Source organism: Callospermophilus lateralis, unplaced genomic scaffold (genome assembly GCF_048772815.1).
Source record: "Callospermophilus lateralis isolate mCalLat2 unplaced genomic scaffold, mCalLat2.hap1 Scaffold_74, whole genome shotgun sequence".
Lineage (NCBI taxonomy): Eukaryota > Metazoa > Chordata > Mammalia > Rodentia > Sciuridae > Callospermophilus > Callospermophilus lateralis.
The window spans coordinates 7,285,974-7,298,990 of record NW_027515420.1 but is presented as its reverse complement, the minus strand read 5'-3'; the positions used below and the strand labels follow the sequence as shown (position 1 = coordinate 7,298,990).

The window sequence follows — 13,017 nt, the reverse complement described above, 5'->3', positions numbered from 1 at the left end:
ATATTAATGTTAAATATTAATATGCTTGGTTGCATCTAGGCATATTTATTAAGCTGCTATACTTAAAAATACTTCTAAGAAATGATACTCCTCATATAGTTCTCAATCCCACTGTGAAATCCCAAAAGTAAAAAAAAATTAATTATAATAGTGCTGGTTAATGTTTATATTCTGAATTGCCTACTTTGATGCTAACTTGTAAAACCCCTAAGTAAAAACTCGTTATGACAAATGACCTTGTGGTAAAAATAAAAATTAGCCCTAACTTTGCTACCAGCTTCTTTTATCAGAATGGTGATCATAATCAATTCCCACCTATAGAATATGAACAGAGGCTCAAACATATCGAATGATGAAGTGAAAAAATAGAAAGCCTTTTTTTACTAAAACTGGTTGTATGAACAAAAAAATTGACATGAAATATGGGTGTTACTATAAAGACATGTACTTACAAAATGCATGTCTCAAAAGAGCAAAATGTCATGTCAACATAAGACAAATGCCTTAAAAACCTGACCATTTCAACAATAGTTTATCTCAAATTTTAAGACAAAAACAACTGATAATTAAATTTCCATGAAGCTTGAGTAAGACACACTGGACAAAATACACATCAAAGTATTTCAGAATGAATATACCCTTTGCACAGCAAAAAGGGAAATGCCAATGGATGAGTAATTGTACTTACTGGGAAATAGTGAACTAAAAAGCAAAGAAAATGAGGACTTACAAAAATGGTATCCATAAAAATGATTGATTTAAAATATGAAAGTCATTGATATATAAACAATGAATCATTACAAATCACCTAATTGTAATAAAATATAAGGTACAAGAAGAACACATAAATTATATGTACAGAATGTAGAGAATAGACTTACACTGAAAACTTGTAATTTACTCTTTTGGGGGGACAAACAAAAGAAAACACTGGCAGATAAAGTTTAGAACACAGCTTTTAAAATGATACACCATATGCACAACTTTAAAAATGATACATGTGTACTCCCATTTAAACCAGGTGTTTCTCTTTCTCCCTTCAACATTCCCCCATTCAGGTCAGCCCCCAACCAAAGTTTCCCTTCACACTTACTCCCCCAACAAGGTCCCACTATTGAAGCCAGGTACCGGCCCTAAAACCTCCACCACACAAACTCAGCTGCCTCCAGGAACACCCAGGAACAGCACCCAAGTGCCTCTGCCCCACTGCCCTGCAACCTCTGCCACACCCACTCAGCTCCTGCCAAGAGCACCCAGGAACAGCACACTAACTCCAATGCCACACTTCCCCACCTCAACAGGCCTTAGCACTAGTGCCCCCTCCAGGCACTCCCTCACAGCATGCACCCACTACCCCACTTAGCTGCCAGTCCCCCTGCACCTCTCCAGCCAGGGTTGCACCCCCAGAGGCCTCAAGACGTGTGTCTGCTCCAGTCATCACCTTGCAGCCACGGGCACTGAGTGCCCCCTCCCCACACACTACCCCACCTAGCCGCTGGTCCCAGGACACCTCTCCTGCAAGGGTCCAACCCCAACAGGCCTCAGAAAGAGGGCCCTCTCAAGGGGCCAGCACAGCAAGCCCCCTCCACACACACTACCCCACCCAGTTCTAACTCATCCAGCTCCAGTCCCCAATGCCTCTCCAGCCAGGGCTGAGCGCCCCCTCCAGGCCTCAGCATGAGCGCCCCATCAAGTAACTGCCTCGCAGAGACAGGCACAGTGTGCCCCATCACCACACATTACCCACCGAACTACTTCACCACCCAGCTCCGGTCCCCTAAAACCTCTCCACCCAGGGCCATATGCCACATACCACTGGGGACACTGGAGTCCTCCCTACCTGAGACTGTCCTCATAAGTCCACAAAGACCAACAAGAGGTGGTGGTGAGGGCCATGCTGCCCCTGTGGGAGGCCCAACATCCTCACCAGGAACCATGAATGAGAAAGGACGGCAAGGACACCTTCCCAGAGGGTGACATAGTCCAGGGGCAAGACTGGAGCAGCCCAGGCAGCCATCAGTAGAAAGGATCTCTGTGATTTGAAGGTCCTAGCCTCTCCACAATCTGCAGTATACTTTTAGGCTGCCCAGAAATTCACTGTGCAGATGCAGTTTGGAATAAGTTCCTGCATGAATCAGTGAATGTGTGCACACTGCATGCACATGTGTGTTGAGGGCAGGGCTATGTGCAGGGATGTTCCCAGGCCCTACCTCACAGTTATAGAAACAGTTCATCCCTCCCAAGGTACTACCTCATCCAGCTCTGGTCCCCTAAGACCTCTCCAGCCAGGGTTGTGCCCCTACAAGCCTCAGGACAACTGCCCCCTCCAGCTACCCCCTAGCAAGAACAGGCACAGTGCACCTCTCTTCACAAAAGTTCCTACCCCACCAAGCTCCACCCCATTCAGTTCTGGTCTCCCAATAATTCTCCAGCCAGGACTGCACCCCCACAGGCCTCAGCACAAGCATCCACTGTAGGCATTGCATTGCAGTGACAGGCACAGCAAGTACCCTCCCCATGTACTACCCCATCCAGTTCCTGGTGCCCTAACACCTCTCCAGTGAGGGCCTTGTACCCACAGGCCTCTGCAAGAGCGCCCCCTCCAGGCATCTACTCACAGGTAGAAACACAGTGTGCCCCCTCCCACCAACTACCTCACCCAGCTCCGTTCCCCTGAAGGCTCTTCAGCCAGGGCAATGCCCCCAAAGGCCTCAGCATGAGCTTCCTCTCCAGGCACCAGTTTACAGAAACAGCATGCCCCCTCCTCACACACTACCACACCTAGCACCTACCCCATCCAGTCTGGTCCCCCCAACACCTCTCCAGCCAGGGCCATACACCACACATTGCTGAGGACACTGGAGGTCTCCCTACCTTGGCTCTGCTCCCAAGTTCAGCAGGAAGGATCTCTGGTACTTGAGGAACATGCTTCTCCACTGTCTACTGGCCACTTCTGGATGCCTGGAAACTCAGAGCACAGAAACAGTTTGCAATATGCCCGCCCAAGCTTGTGTGCCTCATGCACCTGCCTGTGTGTTGAGGGTGGGGTTTTGCCCAGGAATGTTACAAGGTAATGCCTAGCAGCAACAGGCACAGTGCGCCTTCTCCCCAGACACTACCCCACCCAGCTCAGGTCCCCTAAGATCTCCATCCAGGACCCTTCCCCCACAAGCCTCAGCATGGTCACCCCTTTAGTCACTGCCTCCAGAGATAGCACAGAGCATCCCCTCCCCTGCACTATCCCACCCAGCTCCTACCCCACGGAGAGCCTACATCACCTACATCCTACCCCTCACACCTCCTACCCCACCCTGCTCCTGGTTCCCTAAGAACTATCCAGCAAGGTTCCTATCCCAAACAGGACTCAGCAGGGTCCGCGCATCCATGAACCACCTTACAGGGAGAGAGACACACTTTGCCTCTTTCCCATGCATTACTTACCCAGCTCTGGTCCCATGACGCCACTCCAGCCAGTGTGCACCCCACAAACTGCTGGACACACTGGTGCCCTCTCTACCTGAGGTTCTCCACTGGAATCCACAATGGCCAACAGGGACACAGTGGTGAGTGCCAGGCTGCCTTTGTGGGAGGCCTCACATCCTCACCAGGAACCGCAAGGTGGAAAGCTGGAAGGGACTTCATCCCAGAGGGCAACAAAGCTTCTTGGCCAGGAGCAGAGCAGGCCAGGCAGCCTTCCAAAGGTAGGTCCTCAGCTACTTGAAGACACGTGTTTCTCCACCATCTGCCTGAAACTTCTAGGCCACAGGAAACCACTGCACAGAAGTAGTTCGCAGTGCGTCTATGCCTGCGTGCTTGCGTGTGTGCTTGCGTGTGTGCGTCCGTGCACGCATCTTGCATTCACTTATGAGTTGAGGGCAGGGCTGTGCCCAACAACAAAGGGGTGGGGCCACATGATGTGCAGGGAGGGCGAGGGGGAAGCAGAGTTCCCGGGAAGATGGGGAGGATGGCTTGTGTTGCAGGAGGGGGCACTGCAGAACTTGCCCAGGAGGTGGCGTAGGGTGCCTGCCGTTTCCTTGTCTGGGCCAGAGTATAGGAGGCAGCGCAGGGATGTTGTGTTGTTCCCCCCCTCCACTGCAGTTGCGCTTGAGGTTGGGGTCAATGCACAACTTTTGCTTTTTGGAGCCAAGGGAGTTCTCACAGACCTCCTGGCTTCAACTTGTGGGAGGACTGGAGTTCTGGCCAATGCGGTGCTCAGCACTAAATAACTCTGGCCAAACATGGAAACCTGCTGGTGCCAATCCAGGGACCTGGTAGTGATGATGCAATTACTTGGCTGAACAAGACTGCTGAGGTCTCCTGTCAGTTATATATATATATACACATATACACACATGTACATATCTGAACCAGTAAGCACAGCTAGCACTCACAGGCATAAATATACACCTGATACACCTGATCACATGGATTTATGTAAAATTGGTTAATATGTAGAGGAAAGGTTAGGGTTAATATGAAATTTTGGTTTGAGTTATTGGTAGGGTTAAAGATTAACATATATATGTGAAAATATGAACAGTCCTAAGAATTTACATTAAAAATGAACCAAAACATATATAAACATACATCATATGACATAGAGAAAAATACAATATGAGTCATGTGATTACACATGTTGTATACAAGTGGAGGTGAGGATATAACCTATAAATGACATATATTAGTATAGATGCAGATTTATCATTAAACAATTAAAATAGAAGTCAAAATACAATTTAAAATTTATTGGACTTCATGGATTCAAGTTACTGGATTTAGATAAAAAGGTAATGTAAAGATAATATAAAATTTTGGTTTGAGTTAGGATTAGGGTTAAAGAATGAACATGTATACTGGGAAATATCTGTATTCATAAGATGAATGTGTGAAAATATGTTAAAAATATATAAAAAACATGCATGGTATGACATTAGGGAGACTGCTGTATGAATCATATGATGAGACATTTTGTAAATAGGGAATTTCAAGGATATACCCTATAAATTATATACAGTGATATGTATGTGAATTTAATATTGATCATTGAAAATAAAAGTCAAAATACACTTTAAAATTCTTGTTGGTGTACAAGGATTGAAGTAAAATTTGCCTTTCTTATAGAAGTAATATAAAGGTGAATATAAAATTTTGGATTGTGTTAGGGTTTTAGTGTAAGAATGAATATGTGAATTGGGAAATATCAATATTCATAAGAATATACTGTGAAATTATGTATGAAAGCATATATAAAACCACATGTTGATACAGGCATAAGTAAAATGTGAGTCATGTGATTACAAATTTGGTAAACATGGGGATGAAGAATATATCCTATAAACAATATATACCAGTATATATGCAAATTTAATATTGATAATTGAACATATAAGTCAAAATACACATAAAATTTTATCATAGTGTACATGCTTTAATAAAATTTAGTTCAGTTACTTATTTGAGGAGAACTGATAATGCAAGTTATATAATAGAAAGTATTTTCAGAGTAACAAATTTTTACCATGACGGTAGGATACCTGGTCCTACTTTAATTTAAATTTTAATGTAAATTTTTTCCCCAAACATACTAAACGTTTCTGACTATGATGTGTCAGTACACTTGGGAAGGAGGTTAACAAATGTCGACCTGACATTGAATAAGGCAAAACAAGAGACCAAACAGGGAAAGTCCTCCAGGTATAATTCCAGAACTGAAATGTTGATTGTGTGCCAGTTTCAGACTCTAATCTCTACTCCTGTGGGGAGTAAGGGAAGGAGAATTCATTTCACGAAATAAATTTGGGAAATGAGGTCAAAGAATCTGATCTCTTTCATAGAGCATTCTAATTAAATCCATTCCTCAACTGTCATGGAAATTGTTTTTCAGTACTGACACAGAGTGGAGTCAAGGTGTCATACCTGGGCTGGATGGCCTCTCAGGAGAGCTTGTTTCCAAAGCACTGTCTGGAGGAATCCCATCTACTAACTGCAGGGCTGAAAGGAACAACACAATTTATAAACAAGCCTCATACATAAAGCACCTTTATAGCTTCACTGTAGCTTTTTTTATGTATAATCCAAAAAGAATTGAGCCTTGACCTTGCTAAAAGTCATTTTAGTACCCAACTGTGAAATGACAAAATTCCACTTAGATTCATTCCTCTCACTATATAAGTCAATCCTGGAGTGGCAATGTTTTCTAAACAAGTTTACAAATTACAATCTGCTCATTTTCGGATAATGAAGCCATATAATTTTGTCATTTTATTTTGTTTTGCAGATTCATAGAAAGCAGTCAAGTGAGAATAATCAGGGACTATTTATAAATCCTAAATATCATTATTTAATAAAAAGACAAACATATATCATTTCTGTTTGTATTAAGCAGAACATAATACAAATGATAGTGTTAATGGGAAAAGTAACATTACCAGTCACTCGGCCATTTCCATCACTCGAACGCTGGGCTGCTTTGGAGGATGGGGAAAGTGCTTTTCGCTTTGTTCTCCTCAAAGATGAAGTTCCCAGATGGAGGAGCTACTGAGCTGCAGTGAACCTGTTCTCACTATGCTTGCTTCACAGGGACTCTGTAAAAAAACAAAACCACCAAACACAATCCTATATTTAGAAATTAATTGCAAACCTTATGAAGACACTGACCTTTAAAACAAATCCATCATCTACCACAATGAAGCACAATAGTAATTTATTAAAAAAATAGTTATGGAACAAAAGAAAATCTGTGCAGATGTAAGGTAAAATGTAAGGAAAAATAAAATATATCCCTCCTCAATTAACTTAGACTAGGACAGGGGACAAATATGAAAATAACAAATTGAAGTGTAAAAGGCTTTTGAGAAATACAATTAAAAACTAATTTTTACAGAAGAATCAGAGAAATTATTGAATGCAAAGTAAGGGTTAAAAAGAGGAAGAATACTGGTACACTAATAGCTGGCTTGGTTAATCTATCTCTTATTAGCACCAGTGTATCAGTGGAAAATGTTTCAAGAATTTATATTTACCCAAGATAAGGTCCTTGAGGTCACAGACTACAAATGGCTACTGCTCACATTCCTGGCAGGTGAATGTCTGCAGAACCTAGGACCATCCTGCCTCCTCAGGCAGATTGATGCCTCCTGACCAACTGCCACACCATCTATGCTCTTTCACTTATAACAAAACTTAGAATTGTTCATATTTTATTTCTGCAATTTATCTTTTCCCACTTGAATTTCCCAATTAAACTTTTACCAACCCTTGACCCATTAACACTTTTCCTCTCAAAATCACCAATGACCTTGACTACAAATAAATCAGTGGTCATTTCTCAGAACTCTTTTTTTTTTTTTTTGGACCTGTTAGCAGCAATAAACACACATGACCTCCTTTCTGTAGTGCTTTTTCTTACCCAGGACACCACATTTCTCACTCTCAACAGATCCATACTCTGGCTGCTCTGCTTTCTTGGTGCATTACTTTTCATCTTCTGACCAACATTGGTGTCACCAGAACTCTGGCCATATTCTTGTTTATATCTATACTCACACTTTCTTGATGATTTATTTTCTTTAAGTTTTATACACATGCTGATGATTGTAAACTTATGTGTACTCCATCTGATGACCTGTTTTGGTCTCCACATCAAGGCCACTTCAACTTAGCACGTCTAAACCTGAAATCTTAGCAGTCATTCATTTTCTTCCTTCTACCCCAAACTCTGTACTTCTCATGGTCTTTATCTCAGCAAAAAGCAAGTCATTTTTCTATTTGCTGTCATCTCCTCTCTCATCATCCATTACAAGTCTACCCTGTTGACTCCTCCCTTAAAAGACACCAAGCATCAGCTTGACTTCTACCATAGAGTCTGAATCATTGACAACACTCTAACAGGGCTCTGCTTCTACGCTGCATGCCAACTGTCTTTTCTCAACATAGCAGAAAAAAAGGATCCTGTTACAGTGTGTAAGTCACTTTAGGATGCTTTGTTCAAAACCTTCTAGTATTTTCCCAATTGGCACAGAAAATCTAAGTCCTTTTAATTGATGTCCTGGTTCCTAGATGTCTCTGACCATCTGCAAGGACAGAATAGCTCACTCCAGACACACTGGCCTTTTTGCTGCCTCTCATGGTGCCTGGAGAGTTCCTGAGATGGCTACCCTGGCTGTTCCTATACCTACAACATTCTTCCTTCTGATAGCTTAATGTTTCCCTCACTCATTTCCTTCTGGTTATTTCTCACATGTCACCTTTCAATGCCTTCCTCCCTGACTCCAAAATTTTCTATCCCATTTCCAAGCTTTATTTTTTTTTACTATAAGCCTTCAACAGCTTTTGGCTTATTTACTTGTTAATTATCTGCTTCCACTGGAATTGGCTGTAAGTGCAGGAACTTGTTTTTCTATTTTGCTCATTGCTATAATTCTGGAACAATTGTTTGGCATACAGAAGTTTCTCAATAAATATTTAAATGAGTGGAAAATGAATTCTGTATTTTCTTCTTCATGGGTAAGAAGTCTTGATAAACTTGGACTAGATGTTTGTGTAAATTTGGGTCATTCCACTCTTACAGGACCATGTAAGTACATCCAAGCAAAATAGTCCAATACATAAGAAGTTCTCTGTCTTTGTGCTTTGCTATACATGCAGAAAAAAGTGATGAATTTGCTATTTCATAACTTTCTAATACTTCTGCCAGAGGAAAGAAACCTGCCCCAAAAGAAAAAAAAAATGATTTAAAAGCTATCATCATTGCCAACTGTGTGAGATACTAAAGACAATGATGGATCACTAAAGGGACAGAAACACAAGCCTACATGGCAGATTCTATACTATACAAACCCCTCATTCATAATTCCTCTTAAGGAAGGAGAGATAAGGTGGCTGGTGATCTCATCATCCCCAAAAATATTAAACTTCTACCATAACAGTTGGTATATAGTTATAGCTAGCCCTTGCCATCACATTACGCTGTTCCTTCTTTCAGAACTCAGACCTCTAATAATCTAGCAAGAAAAGAAAACCTGCCACTCAAACTCATATTTTGATTCTGAACCACTAAAGTCAATTCTGATTAACTATTGTGATCATCCCCCAACGGGAGGTCATGGGATGGATCCCCAACAGACCTCTGAAATAATTCAAGAGAAGGATCCTCAGTAATAAACAGATGATATAGAAACATAGTGAGGAATTAGCAGTAAATACTGATTTGAGTAGATTATAATGCCTCTGTGGTCTGAAACTTTCACTTGATCTCTCATAGTATTAGCAAATTCAGAGAAACTCAAGGAGATGGTTAAATGCTAAAAGAACATTTTAAAATATTTGTATAAAAATCTAAAGATGTTATTTCTTGAGAAACTGACTTCAGTTTAGCCTTATCCAAGCATCACTCTCACTGCAGACCTGATTTATTAGTAACAATGCAGTAAAAGCACACCAAGTATGACATCTTTGATCTTCCTCCTTAGTTTCATGTTTCTCATGTTTTGACTGATTGCTTTCATGAGGTATATAATAAAAATACTTTTACCTTAGGCCATATTCTCAATCACTGTCACTTATGGATCTCACCTATTACATGCTTAAAGCAGTCATGATATGAACTTCACAGACAATAGTGTTTAAGAGCTAAAGATTTTCATAATACAGTAAAGCAGACAGCATAGAAATTTTAAAAATAGAGGAATTTTTATACTCACAAATTCATGTGAACATATCCACAACTCAAATACAGAATACTCACATATTCATATATTTATGAGTCTGGAGATCCTAAAATAAGCTAGCATTTTTGTACAGAATATGTATATTTCTATGAACAAGAAATTTGAAATTTGTCAGAATAACTAAATAGCATTTATGAAGACAATTGAGGGAATGCAAAGCTATGGATACCTTGGGAAGCATATACGGTATAATCATTCTACAAAACACTGGTATAAATGGGTGTACATTTCTAGAGTTGCAGTTTGAACCACAGACCCTCATAACAAGGACATTAGGAGAGACATGATTCTTACTAATTGATATGAGGTAGAACTTGTGCCTATCATAACTAGATTCCATCTTATAATTAATAGTGAAAACTTGCTAAATAAAGAGACAAAATATAAATGTAACAATTAGTATAAGATGATTCAAAAGCAGGAGTTCTGAATTAATAAGAATTGTGAGATTAGATAATCAACACAAGATTAATAATAGAAATGTAAATTTTGAGATGTAACACCAGTAATAGCATTTAAAAAATAGCTTTATATTTTCAGTCATCCTATGGGATACAGAAGAGGTTAGTTGTTTTTATAAAAAGAGACTCTTAGAAAAGAGCTTCAGTCAGCTAAGGTAACAGCCAAAGAAAGTTACTAAAAGTCAAATTTGAAGTTTTGGGGGGTTGACTAAAATATCACTACTAAGAAAACCTGGAGGAGTACTTGGTCTTGAGGAAAAGATGATCTGTATCTACTGAACATATCCTTCTCTTGGGTGAAAGTCTGCAGGAAAAGATGGAGTATTTACATTAGAACACTTAAGTATTTCTTGGTTAGATTGTAGCCAAGAAAGCTAGGTGTATTTAGATATGTATACTGTATATATATCCTAATACAAAAGATTGGAAAGGCTCCAAACACAGGAATACTTACAGCTAGAAAGTAGACTTCCTAAATTACCACAGTTATTTAAGTAATACACAAGTTTCCATTTAGAATATATTCTCCTGTGTCCTTCAGGATGTGCTCCCAATAGTCTCCAAGTAACTGTACTTTTGCACTGATCAGAATTCAATCACCTAGTGTGCTGAAGGTATATCTTTTTAAACCAGAGGGAGGTTCATAGAAGTTTTTTATGTTGGAAGATAGCTCACCATAATGGTGATCCCCAAAATGGACTATGGGGTCAACACTAGGGGCAGAACCAAGAAGCATGCCATTTACTGTCTCTGTGACCTTCAGTCTCATCATCTATAAAAAGTAACCATATCTATGCTAAAAGGTGCTGTGATCCTTAAATAATCTCAGCATATATAAAATGGTGCCTAGTACACAGTACATGTTCCATATTTATCAGCTGTTATTACATGACATGTGAATGTATTCCATCAACAAAATAAAAACATGATAGTTATTAAGGTTAAAGTGAAAAGTATGGATATTAAAAAAGGAAGTATTTATTACTGCCTTTCTCTTTGGTGACAGTGGCATTGCAGGTCCTACTGAAATCAATCTCAGTTATGATCAACTTTAAAACCCAACAGTGTTCAATGTTCAGGAACCTCTGCTTAGTCCACTGCATAAGCCAAATTCGCTGTTTTAAAATTCTCCACCTTTAATCCCCTCAAGTTTTTTCATCATACCATGAAAGACTTTAATAAAAGTTAAATATTTAACACTAGTTTGTTAAATGTTGGAGATGAGTACATGAAATATGCATTAGAGTATATAAATTTGAACAATCTAACAGGTGAAGTTTACATGAAGAATTAAATAAAGAATAATTTATAAATATTTACCTTTTATAACCAGGATACATTTCCTTTGGTCAAATTTTATATATATACACATACATATACATACATATATATTTAACAGTGGTTAAAATTTAATTATTTTAAATCTAAAGGGTTTACAATATGAGAAAATGGGTTTCTATTTATCAGGAGAAACTGTTATGGTTAATTATTAGATATATTCAATTATTTAATTTAGTCAAAGCTACTAATAAGTCTGTCTGCCATTAGTGACCACTGCAAGTGTAATAGAAACACACATCACCAAACTGTGTGCTCTGTGAAAAGGGAAACACTACAGGAAAAAACAGAATCCTCTAGCAAAAAGGGCAATGTCAGGTTGAAAACCAGGCCAGATAGTTAGTGTCCCACAATTCTCATCCAAATCAAAATTCACTGGTTCAAATGAAACTAAATAAAAGTTGAAAACAGAATTAAATAATGTTCGAAAGACTGATGACTAGCTGAGGACTAGCTTTGCACTAGTTACTAGGTCACTTATTAATCATTAGGTGAATCATAAGATGTGGATCACTGGAATCAATGCATTCTAGATAAGAGTTAAAGAACACAAAAAGAAAAAAATGAATTCAGTCATATAAACAGTAGTCTAATTTTAATAATGTTATTTAATATATCTATTAGGAGTTTTTTATTATCTGTTTACAATATTATTTTCACATGTGGGAAGGAGCGGGTTAAATAGAGAGAACCTAAGAAATCCTGTAAAATTATTATAAATTTTAACACCCCTCCACCCTAACCACCCCCCTCCCCCCCAAAAAAAAACCCACAACTTTTTTTCTGCCTAAAGCAAAATGCAGGTCTACCTTTGTTTTAATCATCCTCTATTACAGACTCATCCCTGGTGACCATCTTCCTCAGGATCAGAGTTTTGTGGAGGATTTGAGGGCTTTGGGCAGCAGTTGCGTGATTTCCCCAGACTGCAAACACTTTGGAGGACCTGTGCCTTCTCAGAGGAGGGTCTCCACATGGACCCTCTTCATGGATGAAAAATCACTTTCCCCCTAAGTTGTCCTTGGCAGGAAATGAAAACTTTTCCCTCAACTCCCCATGGAATCCTCTCCCTTCACATACACAGCTCACGAACCGCTTGTGAAGGAAACACTGTATTCATCTTTTGGCTTTGTGTGTTGGAAGCAGGCTATGATTTTGAGCATTTTATTTTTTAAAAATGTTTTTATTAGTCCATTATGGTTATACATAATAGTGGGTTTATTTTGACAGAGTCATATCTTCATGGGATGCAATTTGCTCTATTTCAGTCTCAAGTACTTTCTCTTCCCTCCCCTCCTCCTTCTTCCTTTTTGCCTTCTTCTCCTCTACTGGGCTTCCTTTTATTTATTATTATTTTAATTCGTGCTTTACAGACATCCATAAAGATGGAACTCACTGTGGTCTATTCATATGTGTTCATATCATGATTTCATTAATTTCATTATGAAGTTCCTCCCTTCTCAAGTCCTCCCTCCCTCCTTCTCAATCCCCTT

At 39.6% G+C, this 13,017-nt stretch overlaps 1 pseudogene; it reads left to right on the top strand.

Moving 5' to 3' along the window:
- LOC143389918 (lipase member I-like) overlaps positions 1-12,538 on the top strand; it is a 60,473-nt pseudogene extending 47,935 nt beyond the window's left edge.
- The last annotated feature ends 479 nt before the right edge of the window (positions 12,539-13,017 follow it).